Source organism: Cervus canadensis, chromosome 2, assembly GCF_019320065.1.
Source record: "Cervus canadensis isolate Bull #8, Minnesota chromosome 2, ASM1932006v1, whole genome shotgun sequence".
Taxonomy (NCBI): Eukaryota; Metazoa; Chordata; class Mammalia; order Artiodactyla; family Cervidae; genus Cervus; species Cervus canadensis.
This window is the reverse complement of record NC_057387.1, coordinates 100,498,990-100,519,918: the sequence shown is the minus strand read 5'-3', so window position 1 is coordinate 100,519,918 and position 20,929 is coordinate 100,498,990. Positions and strand designations below refer to the sequence as shown.

General features: G+C 38.3%; 1 protein-coding gene across 2 annotated transcripts in view; it reads left to right on the top strand.

The window, feature by feature from the left end:
* The window catches only part of RLF (RLF zinc finger), a 77,944-nt gene that overhangs the window by 40,494 nt on the left and 16,521 nt on the right, over window positions 1-20,929 (top strand). The window lies entirely within an intron of this gene.

The window sequence follows — 20,929 nt, the reverse complement described above, 5'->3', positions numbered from 1 at the left end:
AGGAATCACAAGGATCTGGTTCTATGCTGTAGTGATTCTTAAACGTCTATGACAATTTCAGCTGTAAATATCTCATTCTCCAAGTGAAACTGTCTTTCCATTTTAATAATTTTATTTGTTTATCTTTTGCTGTGCTGGCTCTTTGTTGCTGTGTGGGCTTTTCTCCAGTTGCTGAGAACCGGGGCTACTCTAGTTGTGGTGCTCGGGTTTTTCATTGCAGTGGCCTCTCTCGTTGTAGAGCTGGGGCTGAAGGACGAGCAGGCTCCAGTAGTTGCGGCTCCCAGCCTCTAGAACACAGGCTCAAGAGTGTGGCTTAGTTGTTCCTTGGCATGTGAGATCCTCCCAGATCAGGGATGAAACCCATGTTTCTTGCATTGGCAGGTGAATTCTTTACCATTGAGCTACAAGGGAAGCCCCTATCTTTAGACTTTAATATACAGACTCCACCAGGACCAACAAATCTATCGGTCCCATCCACTTTTCACTCTCCTTCACTCTTCTCATATACTCACTTCCCTCCTTACCCTGCTTTCCATAGTCAATCACTGTTATCACTTCTTTGCATATACCCTCAACTCCTCTGCTGGTCTTTTCCATAATTATACTTATTTGGCTAACGTGTATCCTCATTATCCCTACATCTCCACCTCCTTTGTATCTTTACCTGCATTAATAGTTTGGGTGGGGAAAAACCTGCCAACTGATTCACTTTAATTGAGTCACACTGTGTTTCTTTAGTCTGTTCACTTTCCCACTCTCTGAGGTTACTATTTCATACTCTTAAATTTTTCTTTTAACCTGTACTACAGCATCTTCTCTCCCATCTCTGTCTCCACTGATGAGCTTTCTTCCTCTTTCTCTGAGGAAATTGGGAATGTTGGAAGAGAATTTCCATGACCTCTATTGACCTACCTGCATTTATGTATTTACACCTTCTCTTCTGTTACTAAGGATAAACTATATCTGCTTTCCCCTGCAAAGGCCGACAGTCTCCTTGACTTTTGTACGAGATCCCATCTGCTCTTGTCCCCTCAAGGTTAATGCTGCAGCAGTTCTCCTTTTCTCTACTGCATTATCAATTCCCCCTCTGCTTGTAACCATCTTAACAGCACTTATGCTATTATTTCTTCCATTTTTTAAAAAGAAATGCTTCTTTCAGCTACCACCTCGTTTCTCTCCTCCCCTTTCAGTATAATTTCTCAAAGGAATTTTCTGAACTTACTGTTTAACGTTTTTCTCCTTGAACATATTCTGCTATGGTGTTGCCTTGTGCCAGCCAAGACATCACTAAAACCAACTACAAAAGCACTTCTAAGAGGAAGTTTTATAGCAATACAAGCCTACCTTGGGAAACAAGAAAAATATCAAGTAAACAACCTAACTCTACACCTAAAGGAACTTAGCAGACTAAACCCAAAGTGTAGAAGGTAAGAAATCATAAGGAATCAAAGCAGGAATAAATGAAAGAGAAATTTTAAAAAAAACACAATAGAAAAGATCATTGAAACTTTCAACAAGCTGGTTCTTTGAAAAGATAAACAAAATTTGATGTCTTTTAGCCAGACTCATCAAGAAAAAAATGAGGGCCCAAATCAATTCAGAAATGAAGAGAGCTCACAACTGACACCAGGGAAATACAGAAGATCATAAGAAATTACTACAGACAGCTATATACCAATAAATGGATAACCTGGAAGAAATGGACAAATTCCTAGAAATGTACCTCTCCCAACACTGAACCAGGAAGAAATAGAAAATAGGAACAGATCAATTACCAGTAATGAAATTGTTAGTTGTTTTTAAAACTCCTAAAAAACAAAACTCCAGGAGAAGATGGCTTCAGAGGTGAATGTTCCAAACATTACAGAAGAGTTAATACCTGTCCTCAAACTATTCTAAAATCTTGTAGAGGAAGGGATACTTCAGGACTTCCCTGGTGGTCCAGTGGTTAAGAATCCACCTGGCAATGTAGGAGACACTGGTTTGATCCCTGGTCTGGGAAGATTTCACACACCTTGGGGCAGCTAAGCCTGCATACATCAGCTGCTGAAGCCCAGGTGCCTTTAGCTTGTGCTCTGCAACAAGAGAAGCCACCACAATGAGAAGCCCATGCACTGCAACTAGAGAAAGCCCACGTATAGCAACAAAACCCAGGCACAGCCAAAAATAATAAATAAATAGAATTAAGAAGAAAAAATACTTCAAACTCATTACACAAGGCCAGCATCACCCTGATACTAAAACCAGACAAAGACACCATGAAAAAAGAAAATTACGGGTTAATAGTACTGATAAACATAGATGTAAAACTTCCCAATGAAATATTAGCAAAGTGAATTCAACAATAAAGGATCATATACTATGATCAAGTGGGATTTATCCCAGGGATGTGATTATGGTTTGACATCTGGGCTTCCCTGGTAGCTCAGCTGGTAAAGAATCCACCTGCAATGCAGGAGACCCCAGGGTTGATTCCTGGGTCAGAAAGTTCCCCTGGAGAAGGGATAGGCTATCCACTTCAGTATTCTTGGGCTTCCCTGGTGGCTCAGATGGTAGAGAATCCACCTGCAGTGCGGGAAACCTGGGTTCGATCCGTGGGTTCGGGAGATCTCCTGGAGGAGGGCATGGTAACCAACTCCAGTATTCTTGCCTGGAGAATTCCATGGACAGAGGAGCCTGGTGGGCTACAGTCCATGGGGTTGCAAAGAGTCAGGCACAACTGAGCGACTAAACACACACACGTCTGCAAATTGGTCGGTGTGACTCAGCACATTAAATTGAAGAATAAAAATTATGTTAATCTCAATAGATGAAAAAAGACTTTGACAAAATTCAGCATCTATTTGTGATAAAAAAAAAATAAAAAACTCAAAAAGTGTGAATAGAGGGTATATACCTCAACATAACAAAGGCCGTATCTGACAAGCCCACAACTAACATCATACTCAATGGTGAAAAACGGAAAACATTTCTTCTAAGATCAGGAACAGAATGAGGATGTTCACTCTTACCTCTTTGATTCAACATGGTATTGGAAGTTCTAGCCAGAGTGAAAGTGAAAGTCATTCTGTGGTGTCCGACTCTGTGCGCCCCCATGGACTGCAGAGTCCATGCAATTCTTCAAGCCAGAATACTGGAGTGAGAAGCCTTTCCCTTTTCCAGGGGATCTTCCCAACCCTGGAGATCGAACCCAGGTCTCCCTCATTGCAGAGTAGTCAGACAAAAAAAGAAGAAGAATCCAAATTGAAAAGGAAGAAGTAAAATTGTCACTGTCTGCAGATGACATGTTTTACATAGAAAGTTCCAAAGACATCATCAAAAAACTACTAGAGCTCATCAGTGAGTTCAGTAGAGTTCATCATGAGTTCAATAAAACTCATCAGTGATTTCAGGATACAAAATAAATACACAGAAATCTCTTACACTTTCTATACAGTAACAGTGAACTGTCAGAGAAAACAATCTCATTTATAGTCACATGAAAAAGAGTAAAGTACCTTGGAATGTGTTTATGTATGGAGGAAAATACCTGTATTCAGAAAACTATAAGACCCCCCTGGAGTAGACAGTGGCAATTCACTCCAGTATTCTTGCCTGGAGAATCCCAGGGACAGAGGAGCCTGGTGGGCTACAGTTCATGGAGTTGCAAAGAGTCGGACATGACTGAGTGATTAAGCACACAGGTGAAAGGATAATTAAACTGTGGTACATCCAGACAAAGAATATTATTCAGTGTTAAAAATACGTGAGCTGTTGAGCCATAAAAACACTTGGAGGAAGTTTAAATACATATTACCAATTGAAGAAGTCAGTCTGAAAAGGGAGGGAGGGAAGATTAGGTGGAGCAAGTGGGAATTTTAGGGCATTAAACTACTCTTCGATAATATAATGTATCATAATTATACTATAATATATGTATAATGCCATAATACTATAACATGATGTGTAAAACATGTCACTGTGTCTTTGTCCAAACCCATAGAACGTGCAACACCAAGAGTGAACCATAGTGTAAACTATGGACTCTGGGTGGTTGTGATTTGTCAAGTAGTCTCATCAGTTGTGGCAAATGTCATGCTCCAGTGGGGAAACCTTGATAATGGGGGAGGCAGTGGCAGGGGCTAAGTGGGAAATCTCTGTACCTTTCTCTCAATTTTGCTGTGAATCTAAAATGGACCTAAAGAAATAAAGTGTTTTATTCTATTTTAAAAAAAAAGGAAAACTATAAGACACTCATGAAAGAAATTGAAGGTGACACAGATGGAAAGATATACTGTGTTCCTGGATTGGAAGAATTACTACTGTTAAAAAGACCATACTCATGGCAGTCTACAGATTTCAGTGCAAACCCTATCAAGTGCCAATGGCACTTTTCATAGAACTAGAACAAAGAATTCTAAAATTTGTATGGAAATCATGAAAAATCTCAAGTAGCCAAAACAGTCTTGAGAAAGAGCAACAAAGCTGGAGGTATCATATTCCCTGACTTCAGACTGTACTACAAAGCCACTGAAATGTTGGCAAGGATAAGGAGATGGAAGATTGCTTGCCTCTAATAACAGCTGCAATATTATGTGTTGGGAAGCTTGATCAGAGTAAGATGGAGTAATGGTTAGTCTCAGCACCTGATATAGGCCAAAAGAATTCAGAAGAAGCAAAATTGCTAGACCTTGGATTTGATTCTTCTTCTATAATAACAACTTTTCCTTTAATCTCTCAGACTTTGTTTATTTGAAACCTGTTTTGTTTTTAGCATTGTATTAGGCACTGGCAAATACAGAAGTGTGTGTATGGCCTAGTTTGGTTACCAGAAACAGTAGTAAGATACTTAACTATATGATAGTTCCCTGAGATTATGTAGAAATGGAGAGCATATCTTTGTAGAGTGGTGTAGATCCTTTTATAAGGCTTTACAAAAATTGATCCTTGAGTTGGACCTTGAAATAATGGTGGGGTTTTTGTAGGTAAAAAGAATGGTTTAGGGATAAATGTGATAGTAAAGGTACAAAAATGAATGTGCACTTTGTAGGGAACCACTAGAGAACACCTTGCCTGGGGAAAAGAGTGGATGTTGAGGTCTTATGAGAAGTAATTAGACCTGTTGGATAGGGCAAAGTAAGTCCTCGGAAACGGCAGTGCATTTGAACTTCTGAGGCAGTAGAAATTAGGACGGTTTTGAAGATAGGAAGTAAAATGACTGAAACAGTGTTTTAGGAAGCATAGACAGAAATAGATTTAGGAGAAGAGATTGGAGTTAGCAAGAAGAAAAAGAATGGGGCTTGCTGACAGGACCAAAATAGAGTATAATGTACAGAGATCCCTTCAAGAGACTCATGAGACCTTGAGAGACTGGAAGAAAGGGAGTGTTCTGCTGCTGACAAAAATGGCAAAGAAGGGAGAATATGGGACACTTTGTACAGAATCTTTCCTGGTTTATTAATAACAAGGCAAGAAAATAGGATTCCTTCCTGAGGTTATACAGATATCAACAAATTTGTTGGGTTATTGGAAGTATGATTTGGTTTTTCTACAACAGGGACTGGCAAACTATGGCCTGTGGACCAGATCCACCCTGCTGTTTGTTTTTGTAAATAAAGTTTTACTGGAACACAGTCACGCCCATTGGTTTATTATCTATGACTGGCTTTGCTCCACAATAGCAGAGATGAATAGCTGTAACTGAGACCATTTGACCAGCAGCATTGAAAATATTTTCTCTCTGACCCTTTACAAAAAATGTTTGCTGACCTTTGCTATGCAAGATTCAGATTTCCTAGTGCATTACAACCATTAAATATCATTTAGTTTAACCTTCCATGTTTTATCAATGGTGAGACTGAGGCCAAGAGGTAGTGTTTCCAAGGCCCTACCTTCATTAAGCTAATTATTGAGTCCAAGCCCAGGCCAGAACTCAGATCTCCTCTGACTCCCTGGCCAGCTCTTTTTACACTGTACAACTTACTACTAGTTGGTAAACATTGATGAGTCATGTTCTCATAGGAAACATTTTGGTGGTATTTCATTCCATTCATGTTTATACATTTATGTATAGGTGCAACTTAAAATATCTTTATAATGATTGGGGTTAATTTGTTAAGTATGTTGATGTGAAAACGTTTGGCATGCTTCATAAAATTATTTTTAAAGGAATACTGGTACCATCATAATTAGTCTCTTATCCAGTGATGCTTTATTTGCAAGTGAGAGTACAGTTAAAGAAATCTTAAAATTTTGCTTTGGAAGAAGACCAGTGAATCACTTGATGTTCATTAATTGGGGTTTAAAATCAGCATATGTTCTAAGGCAGCAAAAGTTACATACACATTTGCCATCTTCTTCTGAGTTCAGGAGGAGAGTCAAATTAACTTCGGCAACAACTGGGAATAAAAGTACTTATGTGTTGGCACCTGTGGGTATCACAATAATGGGTGTGTGTAATGGGAAACCTCTGCTGGGGAAGATTTAGCCAAGCGCAATTAAGATTAATTGATGGAGTCAGCTTCAAAGCCAGAATTTTTATGTTTTTATTACTGAAAGAGAGAATCTTTGCAAAGATCAAGTTTTCCACATATAATATAAAGGATAAAGCTGTTTTAAACATGAAGCACTTCTGTTACTATGAAGAGCAAGAATTCTGTCTGCAGAGTTGTTGGCACAGATAAGGTAGGGGTTCAGTCTTGATCCTTGAATGAACTATATCTTCAGTGTCTGATGTGGTTACGAGGCTTGTTTCTTCTCTTGATGGGAAAAGGAAAAGACAAAGACAAACAGGACCTGATTTACTCACTGGTCTAACACTGTTGGGAATTAACTCAGTCACTAGGTATATAAATGATAAACAGAGCAAATACATTTAAACAGGACCCACTGGGAATTCAGTTTGGGAATAGAAGAAACAGTAAACAAGAGCATACACATTCCAGGTGTAGCTTACATAAGATTAAGATGGATCCTGAATGAGGAATAATAAACTGTGTAATTAAAATCTGGATAATTTACTTCATGTAACCTTATGGTCATATGGTGAATAAGATGTACACTCAGAAAATACACTAAAGTTAGATTGTATGAAGAAGTGGAAGGTTTGCCGATTTAAATATTTATCTCCTAAAGCAGAGTTCTTTTATTTATTTATTTTTTTAATATTTTAGTTACTTGGCTGCATTGGGTCTTAGTTGTGACGTGCAGGATCTTTCGTTGCCGCACACAGACTCTGTAGTTGTGACTTGCGGACTTAGTTGTGCTGCAGCGTGTGGGATCTTAGCTTCCCAATCAGAGATTGAACCCACGTCCCCTACATTTCAGGGTGGATTCTTAACCACTGATCACCAGGGAAGTCCCCCAGAGTTCTTTTAACTAACTCTGAAGAAACTTCTTACTAGAACTCATATATATTTGGATCTCACTTTTACTGTTACTTTCATGGGTTGTACTCAGTCACTTCAGTAGTGTCTGACTCCTTGTGACTTTATGGACTGTAGCCTGCCAGGCTCCTCTACCCATGGGATTCTCCAGGCAAGAATATTGGAGTGGGTTGCCATTTCTTTCTCCAAGGGATCTTCCCGACCCAGGAATTGAACCCACATCTCCTGCATTGCAGGCAGATTCTTTACCAACTGAGCCACTTGGGAAGCCACTTTCATGGGTTACATGTGGGTATTTTGGTTGATATATGATTATACTGTAGGGATCATTATGGAGAGTTAGTCAGACACAGTCATTTTCAAGAATTCAATAGGACAGTTCAGGTATCTTTCAGATACTCATAGGATTAAGCCATAGGATTTAATCAGAAGCATCAGTGACCATTTATTTCTTCAAGAAACATACAAGTGACCAACTTGATAGCATAGTGTTGGTCTGTAGTATTGCTGCAGTTTAAAAGAAACCTGGTGTTTAGAAGTACAGCCTTTTTTTCAGGTGATGTCTGTGAACCTGATGAATAATTCTCCCAAAGTAGACTCAGGGTTGTTCGACATGAAGACTTGCTAAGAGTAACTCCTCCCTTTTTCCTACTCAGGGATGCAAGTGAGAGAGATCTCATTATATGGATAACCTTAAATCCACTTTGTCTCTATTTTGAAAGAAACATTTACCAGCTTGTTTTTTAAGATCTCCTATTAGGAACAATGGAGAAGGAAATGGCAACCCACTCCAATACTCTTGCCTGAAAAATTCCACAGACTGAGGAGCCTGGTAGGCTACAGTCCATGGGGTCTCAAAGAGTTGGACATGACTGAGTGACTTCACTTCGCTTCACTTCATTAGGAACAAATTATTTGCCTTATACCCCAGAACTGATCAGGAGAATACTAGATTGAAAACCATTATTCTTGAGAAAGGTAAACGTTAAAATATTACAGTAATGTCACTGGCCAGAATACTAGTTTACCTTGGTAGCCTAAGCATGATGATAACTAAAGAAGACAAATAAGTCATCTAAATGCACATTCTTTTATGCCAGTGACTACCTGTTGTACCATTGGTGTTTAATTCACTGATTATCATGAAAGCCTTCTAATAACATCTGTTCTTGCCCCAGAATTTATTTTCTACAACAGCCAAGGTGATCTTTTTTCTTTTTTAAATTAAGACATTTTATTTTGAGATAATAGTACATTCTCACTGTTACTATAAGAAATAATACAGGCATGCCTTCCAGTCATTTAATATATATTCATTGGAGACTGTGGTAGGCACTGGGAATACAAAGATGAGCAAGACACAAGGGAGAACCAACAGCAGACAGTGTTCACGCAGTGTGAGATTTGGTGAAAGTTTGGTGCTGGAAATTGAGTTCCAAGTTATCAGCATTTGAAACCAGAGAGTGGAGGGCATTCACTTTTTTAGACCTCCAGAAATTAAAGGCTTACCATAATCCTAGGAAGTTTTATTCAAGAGAAACACATGGATGTCAGAACAGTGAGCTTGGTGGCATTTGAACCTTGAACCAGTAAGCTTCCTAGCAGCCACCTGAGGAAGCAGAATGGTTTTGAAACTCTGCAAAAGCCCATCTCCACAGAATTGTCACTCTTTGACCTATTTGGCAACATTCCGAAAACCTCTGCTCTCAGCATTTGTTTTTATTTGATTCAGATCCCACTCTGCCAAAAGATCTGTTCCAGGGCACTTATCAGAAGGAATCATTGGAAATTGTTTAACATGACATTTGTCTGAGGAGGAATTACCAGTTCAGGTAACAAAAGGCTGACAAAAAATTTAAAAAGAAAAACTGAGATAAAGGATATCCATAGAGGACTTTGAAAACCTCTGATGTTTTCCTAGTACTCTGGAAGGTAGCACAAATGTATAGTGCTGTGTGTCTGCCAAGGAATGACTTGAAAAGGCTATAATCCCTCACTCTTCTTTACCGAGAGGCTCCATACAGGTAGGAGATGAAGGGCAAGGCAGAGCTTTTAACTTCCTACTGAAATATTGAAAGGATGCCCCAACACACACACAGAGCTGTTTGGCAAAAACAGAAAGACTACTGGTGGTCCACTAGTAAAGAATCCACCTGCCAATGTAGGGGGACATTGGTTCAGTCCTTGGTCTGGGAAGATTCCGCATAATACCTTGGGGCAACTAAGCCCATGCACAACTGAAGCCTTCATGCTCTAGAGACCATGTTCTGCAACAAGAGAAGCCACTACAATAAGAAGCCCATGCACTGCAACTGGAAAAAATAGCTTGCCGCAATTAGAGAAAGCCTGCATGTAGCAGAGACCCAGTGCAACAAAAAATAATTTTTTTTTAAAAAGTAGACTTACTTTTTCATGCCATTTAGGCAACATATTCAGCTTGTTGAATTAAGCTAATGAAGCAGAGACCACATATGACAGAATATAGACTTTACAGAATTATTCCAAGAAAATCACTAAGCAAATAGTAACAATAGTAAACCCCAAGAGGTGGAAGATTCTGATTTCTGGAGTTGCCACAATATATTTTTTAAAATATTCACTTATTTAAAAAAAAAAAAAAAAGGTAGCCCATACACAGGGAAACAGTACGAAAAGGCAAAAAGATATGAAACTGAAAGATGAACTCCCCAGGTCGGTGGTGGAGGTGGTTTAGTCGCTAAGTCATGTCTGACTCTTGCGATCCCATGGAGTGTAGCCTGCCAGGCTCCTTTGTCCATGGGATTCTCCAGGCAAGAATACTGGAGTGGGTTGCCATTTCCTTCTCCAGAGTATCTTCCTGACCTAGAAATCGAACTCAGGTCTCCTGCATTGCAGGCAGATTCTTTACCGACTGAGCTATGAGGGAAGTCCTATGAGGATACCCAGTATGCTGCTGGAGGAGAGTAGAGAAATAACTCCAGAAAGAATGAAGAGACAGACACCGACTGAGCTATGAGGGAAGTCCTATGAGGATACCCAGTATGCTGCTGGAGGAGAGTAGAGAAATAACTCCAGAAAGAATGAAGAGACAGAGCCAAAGCAAAAACAACTCCCACTTGTTGATGTGACTGGTGATGGAAGTAAAGTCTTATACTGTAAAGAACAGTATTGCATAGGAGCCTGGGATGTTAGCTCTGTGAATCAAGGTAAATTGGAAGTGGTTTCAAATAGGAGATGGCAAGAGTGAACATAGACATTTTAGGAATCAGTGAACTAAAATGGACTGAAATGGGTGAATTTAACTCAGATAACCATTATATCTACTACGGTGGGCAGGAATCCTTTAGAAGAAATGGAGTAGCCCGCATAGTCAACGAAAGAGTCTGAAATGCAGTTCTTGGGTGCAGTCTCAAAAACGACAGAATGATCTCTGTTCGTTTCCAAGGCAAACCATTCAGTATCACAGTAATCCAAGTCTATGCCCCAACCAGTAATACTGAAGAAGCTCAAGTTGAACAGTTCTATGAAGACCTACAAGACCTTCTAGAACTAGCACCCAAAAAAGATGTCCTTTTCCCAACTCGGGGATCGAACCCAGGTCTCCCACATTGCAGGCGAATTCTTTACCGTCTGAGCCACTGGGGAAGCCCATGAGGAACAAAAGAGCCCCAAAATATATGAACTGGCAGAGTCGAAGGGTGAAATAGACAATTCAGATACAAAGGTTGGAGACTTTAATACCCCACTTTGAGTAGCGGATAAACCAACTAGGCAACAAGGATATGGAAGGCTTGAGCACTACTGTAAACCAACTAGACCAAGCAGACATCTGTAGAATACTGTATCCAAGAGCAGCAGAATTCTCAATTGCACATGGAACATTCTCTAGGGTAGAAATATGTTAGGCCATAAAACAAACTTTGGTAAATTTAAAAGGATTGAAATCATACAGTGTGTTCTTTGGCCACAGTGAAATGAAATTAGAAATCAGTAACAGAAGGAAATTGGGAAATTCACAAATAATGTGAAAATTAAACTACACCTCAAAACAAGCAGATGATCGAAGGGAAAAAATGGTAAATTAGAAAGCACATTGGGATGAATGATGAAAGCACAACTCACTGAAATTTAGAGGATGCAAGTTAGGGGATGCACTTAGTAGAAATTTATGGTTGTAAAATGTCAATCTTAAAAAAGAAAGATCCTGGGAGTTCCCTGGTGGCCTAGTGGTTGAGATTCCAGGCTTTCATTGCTGTGGCCTGGGTTCACTCCCTGGTTGGGAAACTGAGCTCCTACAAGCCGCATTGTGTGGCCAAAAAAAAAGAGACCTCAGATGAATAACTTAACCTTCTGCCCTAAAAGTCAGGAAAGAAGAGTAGACTAAACCCAAAGCAAGCAGAAGGAAGGAGGAGGATAATGATTAGAATGTAAATAAATGAAATAAAGAAAACAAAATCAATAGAAAAAGTGGTAAAAGTTGCTTTTGTTTTTAAAGATCAACAAAACTGATAAAGTTTTAGTTAGACTGAACATGAAAAAAGAATACTCAAATTATCAAAATCAGGAACAAATGAGAGGACGTGACAACTGACATTGTAGGAATAAAGGTTATAAGAGTATTCCTTGAATGACTGTATGTCAAAATGTTGGATTTACTGAGATAAAATGGGCAGATCTTAGAATGAAACAAGCTACTAAAACTAACAAAGACAACAACAACAAAAGAAAAACTGAATATACATACCTATGACTAGTAAAGAGATTGAGTAGGTAATTTTAAAACTTCGCATAAAGAAAAACCCACACCTTCACTGGTCAGTTGTACAAAACACCTATAGAAGAATTTACACCAGTCCTTCACAAAGTCTTCTAGAAAGTAAAAGAGGAGGGGATGCTTCCAAACTCATGCACTGAGGCCATTATTATCCTGACAGCCAAAACCAGACGAAGACATCAAAAGAAAGATACAGACCAATATCTGTAATGAGTATGGATGCAAAAATCCTCAACAAAACCCAGCAATATAAAATAAAGAAATGCTGTCTGCACTCTGTATCCATAGGTTCTGCCTCCAACTACAGATTAAAAATATTCAGGGGAATATTTTCTAGAAAGTTCCAGAAAGCAAAACTTGAATCTATATACTCCAACAACTGTACATACCTTTTTATTGTATTGGGCTTCCGCAGTGGCTCAAGGGTAAAGAATTCACCTGCAGTACAGGAGACACTGGTTTGATTCCTGGGTGAGGAAGATCTGGAGGAGGAAATGGCAACCCACTCCAGTATTCTTGCCTGGAGAATCCCCTGGACAGAGGAGCTTGGAGGACTACAATCCATAGTGTCACAGAGAGACAGGCACGGTGGTATTATGAACAATCTAGGGGTGATTTAAAGTATACAGAAGGTTATATGTGCGTAGGTTATATGTAAATACTGTGCCATAGAATAAAGGACAAAAGGTATGTTTGTCTCTGTCATCAGAGGCAGAAAAAGGATTTAACAAGATCCTGCACACTTTTGTGTTAAAAACATTCAGCAATCTAGGAATAAGCTGAAAACTTCCTCGCCCCAATAAAGAGCATTTGAGGAAAGCCACGGCCAACTTTATACTAAATGATGAAAGATTGAGTGGTTTTCCATAAGATCAGGGACAAAACAAGAATGTCTACTTTTGCTACTTCTATTCAGTATTGTATGGGAAGTTTTAGCTGGAGCAGTTAGGCAGGGAAATAGCTAAAAGGCTTCTCGATTGAAAAGGAAGGTGTATAAGTATTTCTGATTGCATGTATCATGATCTTGTATATAAATGATTCTAATGAGATCAATGTACAAAAATGATTTTTATTTATATACATCTAACAACGAACAACATGAAAATGTAATTAGGAAAACAATTCCATGTACAATAGCATCAAAAAGAATAAAAAATCTAGGAATAAATCTTTTAAAAGAAGTACAAGACTCATTTGTATACTAAGGACTTCAAAAATTTGTTGAAAGAAGTAGATGGAGCAACATCCCATGTTCATGGACCAGAAAACAATACTTTTAAGACGGCAGGACTCCCCAGATTGATCCTCAGATTCAGTGCTGCCTGTATGAAAATTCTATTTTTCTCTTTTGGAGAAATTGACAAGATGATCCTAAAATTCATGTGGAAATTCAAGGGGCCCTGGATAGCCCAAACAGTCTTGTAAAAGAACAAAGTTGGAGGGCTCATTCTTCTTTATTTCAAAGGTCACTAAAAATGTCAGTAATCAAGACAGTGTTTTTCTGGCAAAAGGGTAGGGGGAGGGGAAAATCAATAGACTGAAATTGAAAGTCCAGAAATAAGCCTTCACACTTAATGGCCAGTTGCTTTTCTACATGGCTGCCAAGATAATTCAGTGGGGGAAAGAATAGTCTTCAGTAGTTGGTTCTTTAACAAATGGATATCTACTTGTAGCAGAATGAAGTTTGACCCTTAATACCATGTGCAGAATTTAACTCTGAATGAATCACAGACTTAAATGTACTAGCTAAAACTGTATCATCTTCAAAGAAAATACAATAATTAATCTTTAAGCCCCTTGATTACGCTGTTTCTTATATCTGACACCAATAACAGGTTGCAAAAGGAAAAACAAGTAGGACTTTATCCACCTTTGTATGTCAAAGTCAACAACGTGAAAAGTTGATCTGCAGAATGGGAGAAAATATTTGCTAGTGATATATATATATATATATATATTCAAGAATATATATAGGATTGAATATATGTAGAATTGAACTGAATTCTTGAATCCTGAATGTATATAGAATTCTTGAAGATCAGTACTAAAAAGACAAATAATTTAATTATTAAAATGATCAAATTGTTTTTAATCATTAGATTGGTTTTTTTTTTTTTTAGCAGTTTTAGATTTACAGAAAAATTGAGTGGAAAGTACAGAGTTCCCATATGTACTCCCTCACCCCTGGAGTCACCTGTTGACATCTTGCCATTGATGTCTTAAATTTGTTAACAATAGGTGAGCCAAGACATTATTATTTACTAAAATCCATAGTTTACATTAGGTTTCACTCTTGGTGTTGTACATTCTGTGGGTTTTGACAAGCCTATAATGACTTGTATCTACCATTGCAGTGTCGTATAGCATAGTGTCACTGCCCGAAAGTACTCTGCCTATTCGTCCCTCACTTTCCTCTCATGCCCCTGACAATCACTGATCTTTTTACTGCCTCCATAGTTTTACCTTTTCTGGAATATCATGTAGTTGGAATCATACATTATGTAGCCTTTTCAGATTGACTTCTTTCACTTAACAATATGCATTTAAGGTTCCTAGATGTTTTTGTCTCTATTTTTCCCCAAATTATTATCAAACTCATATTGTCCTTATTAATTTTTTAAAATTATTTTTTATTGAAGGATAATGGCTTTACAGAATTTTGCTGTTTTCTGTCAAACCTCAACATGAATCAGCCATAGGTATACCCTCCCTTTGAAAACTCCCTCCATCTCCTTCCCCATCCCACCCCTCTAGGTTGATACACAGCCTCTGTTTGAGTTTCCTGAGATAAACAGCAGATTCCCCTTGGCTATCTATTTTACATATGGTAATATGTTTCCATGTTACTCTTTCCATATATCTCACCCTCTCCCCCTGTCCATAAGTCTGTTCTCTATGTCTATTTCTTCGTTGTTGCCCTGTAAATAAATTCTTCAGTACCATTTTTCTAGATTCCGTATATATGTGTTAGACTACAGTATTTATCTATCTCTTTCTGATTCACTTCACTCTGTATAATAGGTTCTAGGTTCATCCACCTCATTAGAACTGACTCAGGTGTGTTCCTTTTTATGGCTGAGTAGTATTCCATTGTGTATATATACAACTTCTTTATTCATTCATCTGTCAATGGACATCTAGGTTGCTTCCATGTTCTAGCTATTGTAAATAGTGCTGCAGTGAACAATGGGATACATGTGTGTCTTCCAGTTTTGGTTTCCTCAGGGTATGTGCCTAGGAGTAGGATTGCTGGGTCATATGGTGGTTTTATTCCTAGTTCCTTAACTTCATTTTTTAAACCAACCAAAGTCCATGATAGGCTTCAGTCTTTGTGCTGTGTGTTCTGTTATCTGAAATTCTCAGGAGTCTACATCTGCCGTTTATTGTGTGTGGTGACACTTCTGGAGTGGCTTGTTTATTTGTGCTTCTTATAGTTTGGGATTGTGAGCATCAGTTTTGGTGGGATGGATGGGGGTAGGGAATGCTTTATGTCTGAAAATTTTCACAGGCCTTGGTTAGCATGTGTCTCTATAAATCATTTTTACATTTTCTTCTACCAGGTGATTCAAAGATATTACCAGCCAGAATCTTCTTTTTATTTTGTTTTTCTCAGTTTGGATTTTTTAGACAAACAGAATAGTATTATATCAGACTGCTAGTTTGAATGAGGACAGATTAAAATTCCCAAAGACTTTTTGGTCCTACCAGAACCAGGGTGAGATGGACCAACATATTTTCCTGTTATATCCCTGTTCCTCCACTTTTTTTTAGTCTGTACTTTCTCTGAGTTTCTAGCTCTTCAGGAGTTCCAACCATATGCTGAAGGGCTCAGTGCCAACTTCCTGTCCTCAGGTTCAAGCTTTATCATCTAAACACGACTTGTAAAACCCAAGCCTCTTAGTGAAATTACCACCAACCCCAGCAAGTTAAGGCAGTTGTCCATTCACACTTCTTTCTTGAGTTTTCAACTGTGTATTTAAGAAACATATTAGTTGTGTTTTATCCAGGATTTCTAAGTGCTTTGCCACAGGAGAATTTTTAGACATTATTCTTGTCAAGTTCAACTCTTTGTTTTTATTCCTTATTCAGCACCAGGGCTGGCAGGGAAGTATATAACCATTATCTATAAAATTCATATGGTAAAGTGTTATGTTTTTTGTCTTTGACACCTGAGTTTCCAACATTAGCCTTTATCCACAAAGTTTTTTTTTTTTTTTTTTTTTAAATCCACAAAGTTTTGATTCTGGTATATTTAAATGTCATTAATAATGTTTCTGCACGATTTATATTTTTGTATCATTAAGTTTATCAGACTTTATGAGGTAAATCTTGATAAGGAAAAATCTGAGGAGACTATTTAGGGTTTGGAAGAAGCTTAAGGTGAAAACATGGTGTATAATGAATGAGCCTGAGTAGTCTTTCAGATGCTTCTGAGTTCTAGGCTGGTTTTGCTGTCAGTTCATTTCAATTCAGTAAATGTCTAGACATAAAACAATCATCATATTCCTTGCCTTCAAAGAGCAAACAGTTGGGAATATAGTTTCCTTTCTATTTGGTAATAGTGTATTGTCAGTTCTACCCTTAAAGCATCTCAATAGAACATAGTGGCCAAGAGTATGGACTCTAGAGCCAGACCACCTGGGATAGATCTAGGGATGTGTACTACCTATAAAACTTTTGTCAAGTTACCTAATCTCTCTGTGCTTCAAGTTTTGTAATCTATAAATAGGGATAACAGTAGTTTATCTACATTGTAGGACTGTTGTGTAGATGTAATAGTTTATATAAATTTGTAGAGCAGTATATGACATATGTAATGTTGTATAAGGTTTAGAAATATTATCATCATTATTATTACTTTCACAATGCTTTTTTTCTTCACATCTTATTGCTGTCTCTGCCTCGATAATCTGTTTACATTCTCCTTTCTGTCTTGTGAACTGATAAAAAAAACTCTTAAGTCACAACAGAACATTAGGATAAAAGAACAAATATACAATCAACATAATCCGACCTTTCTCTTGAATAGCTACATATTTGCAGTAGTCATGTATTGAACCCATGCTATGTAGTTAGTGTATATAGACAGAATACGCGATTAAAACTCACTATATTTTTAACAGTTACTATTGAGGTGTAAGGTCTTACGTTTTTCTGGTTTTCTAATATAAATATTTTTATAAGCAGGAGAAATTAATAAATATAAGTTAATCATACTAAAAACTATGCTGAATTCCAGTCATCCCTTTCAGGTGTATATCCAGAAAAACAGTAACAGCAAAATCCTCTGATTCCCCATAAAACACAAAGGATAAATCCCATGTCCTTGAGTCTCCACTAGCATTAGCCTATAGGTACTTTTATGGAAATCAGCAAGAAATACCGTGCTCCGCTGTCCCCCTATCTCACGTGATTGCCTTTCAGAGGTCTCAGTTCTAAGAGGAAGTGCCACACGTGAACTTTAGCACCTCTTACCCTCCTTAGCCAGTCGCCCGCATGCAGTGTGAACCCGCACAGCCCTGTGGCGTGGCCCTATCCACGACGCCTCCTGGTGCCGAGGAGCTGTCCTGTCTGTGCTGTGTGCTCGGTTGTGTCCGACTCTTTGCAACCCGGGGGACTGTAGCCTGCCAGGGCATTGTCCGTGGGGATTCTCCAGGCAAGAATACTGGAGTGGGTAGCACTGGGTTCGATTCCCAGCCCAGGAATCAAACCGGGGTCTCCTCTTTGCAGGCGGATTCTTTACCAGCTGAGCTACCAGGGAAACCCATCCTAAGTCTCTAATTTTACTTATTAATTCAACTTTTCTTTCACTGAGTGCCAGCTAAGTGTAAATATCACTCTTTACAGTTTTATCAGATAATCCTCCTCCCCTCATATGCCGTGACTACTCTCACATTTGTTTGTGTGCTCATTCTGGCAACTTTTGAGGGGTCATTCACACCTTTGTCCATCTAGACACTGGTATCCCCTGAAGAGCTGTTTTTCTTAAGCCCTTCTTTGCTCACTCCAGTCCACATTGTGCTGCTTGTTTTCCATCTTTCCCACTTATCCTGCCACTTTGTGGGCACTTACTTGTTTATCTTGTAGTTATCTTTCATTCCAACAAATATTTATTGATATTCCTTCATGTACCTGGCACTGTTGTACACTGAAGATACAGTAGTGAATGAAATAAATTTTTGCCCTCCTGAAACATGTATTCTAGTGGATAAGATAAATAGTAAACAAAGATTTAATTATTATTTGATGCATGTGTTATACTTGTCTTAATAGCTATAAAATGTAAACCCAGAAATAAGATTCATATTTAAGAATAAGAAAGATATTTCAATACCTGTCAAGGTACAAAGTATTTCTAGATACTGATTGAAATTCTCAAAATCTTGTCAGTGACCTTCGTTTTAATTTACTTTAGCTGATAAGTATTTTGTGGCATGTATTTTATTTTTAGTGTGCTTTTAAGCTTTTTATTGCAGTAGCTGGGGACAAGTAATATAACTGTATTACTAATGAGGTGTTAAAAAGTATGTCATCTTAATTTTTTTGTCATATTTCCACATTTCCTCTACATTCAAGAAAATGCAGGTATTTGGGGCAAAATGCTAAGATTCTCTTTACCCCCACCCTAAGAAAAAAGTTAACTGGTGTTTATTTGTTGAACAATGATCCTGAGGCAGGCATTTAGGGGGTTGGTGGGTAAAAGTACAAAGTGAGGGCATGGTATTGGCTTTTTGGGGGTTTAGAGCCTGTAAGGGAGGACATGTAACAGACACAGTCAGATTTGTTTATTACTTAGTAAAATGAAAGTGGAAAGTAAGGCTAGAAGGATGTTCCAGTGTTAATAGCCTAGATAGGTGTGTGTGAGGCAAATGAGTTCTTAATCAGAAGGTTAAAATAATTCTGCTATTAAATAGGCCCACCATAAAATAGTGCTACTTTCTCAATAAAAACCTGAATGGAAGTAAAACTATCAAGTTCATGAATAAGAAAAGAACATGTGTTAAAATTATGTACTTGGCTTCCCAGGTGGCGCTAATGGTAAAGAACTTAACCTGCCAATGCAGGAAACATAAGAGATGCAGGTTCGATACCTGGTTGGCAAGATCTCCTGGAGGAGGAAATGGCAACCCACTCCAGTATTCTTGCCTGGAGAATCCCATGGACAGAGAAGCCTGGTGGGCTACAGTCCATAGGGTCACAGAGACTCGGACACAACTGAAGCGGCTTAACAGGCTTAACCCAAGCATGTGCTTGGGTGTTATGGACCTTGTGTTAGAAGACTCATTATCAGGCATATAGTTGTATTCTAAAATGTAAGGTAAATGTCAGTGTTGAACACAAACCAAAAGAATGTTAGTATTTAAAATTTACTGGAAATGTATAGCTTTTGGAGAAAAGTTGGAAGTCAGTTTGAGAAATTGCTGGAGATTAGTCCAGTGCAGGGGCGTGGTTACCACAGCACCCTGTGGCAGACTCAGAAGGCCCTGAGATGCTGAAGAACAAAAGTGCTTCTTTTCCTGGGAACTCGCTGGATTTGCTGTCCCAGCAGTGCTGCTCTGTTACTCGGTTATATTGAAATATCTCTGTTCCTTCAGGACCATGCTCACTTTTAGGCCCTTGCATGTCTTTTTCTTCCTGTCTGGAAATTTTTCTTATTTCTCTCTACTTTTTCTCATAGCTTATTCCTATGCATTCTTTTAATTCACATATCAGTTGTGACTTCATTCAAAAAGTTGTTTTCAAATCCTTCCCCCCAAATTTCAGTTAGATTTTTCTGACAAAAGGTATTTGAAAAATACTCTGTACACCCCCAGTGTAGTCTTTAACATGCAGTATAATCTTATTTATTATCCCTGTGAGTTACACGAGGGCAAAAATGACTTGTATCCCCAATGTCTAGCACAGTATATAAGTATTTTGTAAATAGCACTACTTTGACTGAAGGATACGTACATTTTCCTTCTGACCAGATTTAGTGCACAGACAATTTTGGATATCATTTATAAGACTGCTCTTCTCCTCAAAGAGTTCATCATCTAGTTGGAGGGCCAAAGTAAAATCATGCGAAAAGGTAGAATAAGAAATGATAAAGGCCAATGTGAATCACTAGTTTAATGGTTGACTCAGTAGAATTAAAAATAGCCCAATTAAAAGTGTTGACAACATGCTGTGAATTCAGGGCAGGGCAACAGATCACTGGATGCTAGAGAAATCTGAGTGGAGACTTGATAATGGAAAAAGAGTTTCAATTGGATGTTGGAGGAGGAGGAGGATTGGTTAGGCGAGAGGAGGAGGGACTGTTCTGGCCTATTAGACACTGTTACTGTTCTAAACACTTTGGTTCCAAAGGATGAAAGCCTGTATATCTCTGAAATGTACCCTTTCAGAATTGAAGGATTTCCCTTTAGGAGTAAAATGACATATGAGATTAGTTTTTCACTTTGTTTACCACAGTTGACTTGAGACAAGAAACAGTCTGTCTTAGGCTCATTTTTTTGTGTGAAGTAAGTATACCATCTGCCTTGCTAATGTTACAGATCTTACCATGTTGATAAAATAAGACATTACAGTAAAATTATTTGAAGTGAATAAAAATATTCTAGAAATACAGCTTGTATTTTTTTCCATTCTAATGTATATGCCTGGCAGTAGAGAGCTTCTTGTGCTATTTCTCAGCTTGGAGATTTTATACTGCTGCGAAAATTGAATGTTAGAGTTCTTGGCTTTCAACATGGGCTTTAACATGGTGTGGAGGGTAGGTGGTGGTGGTGGTGACTCTGGAGCAACTCTCATTACTTGCTGTGGAATCCTT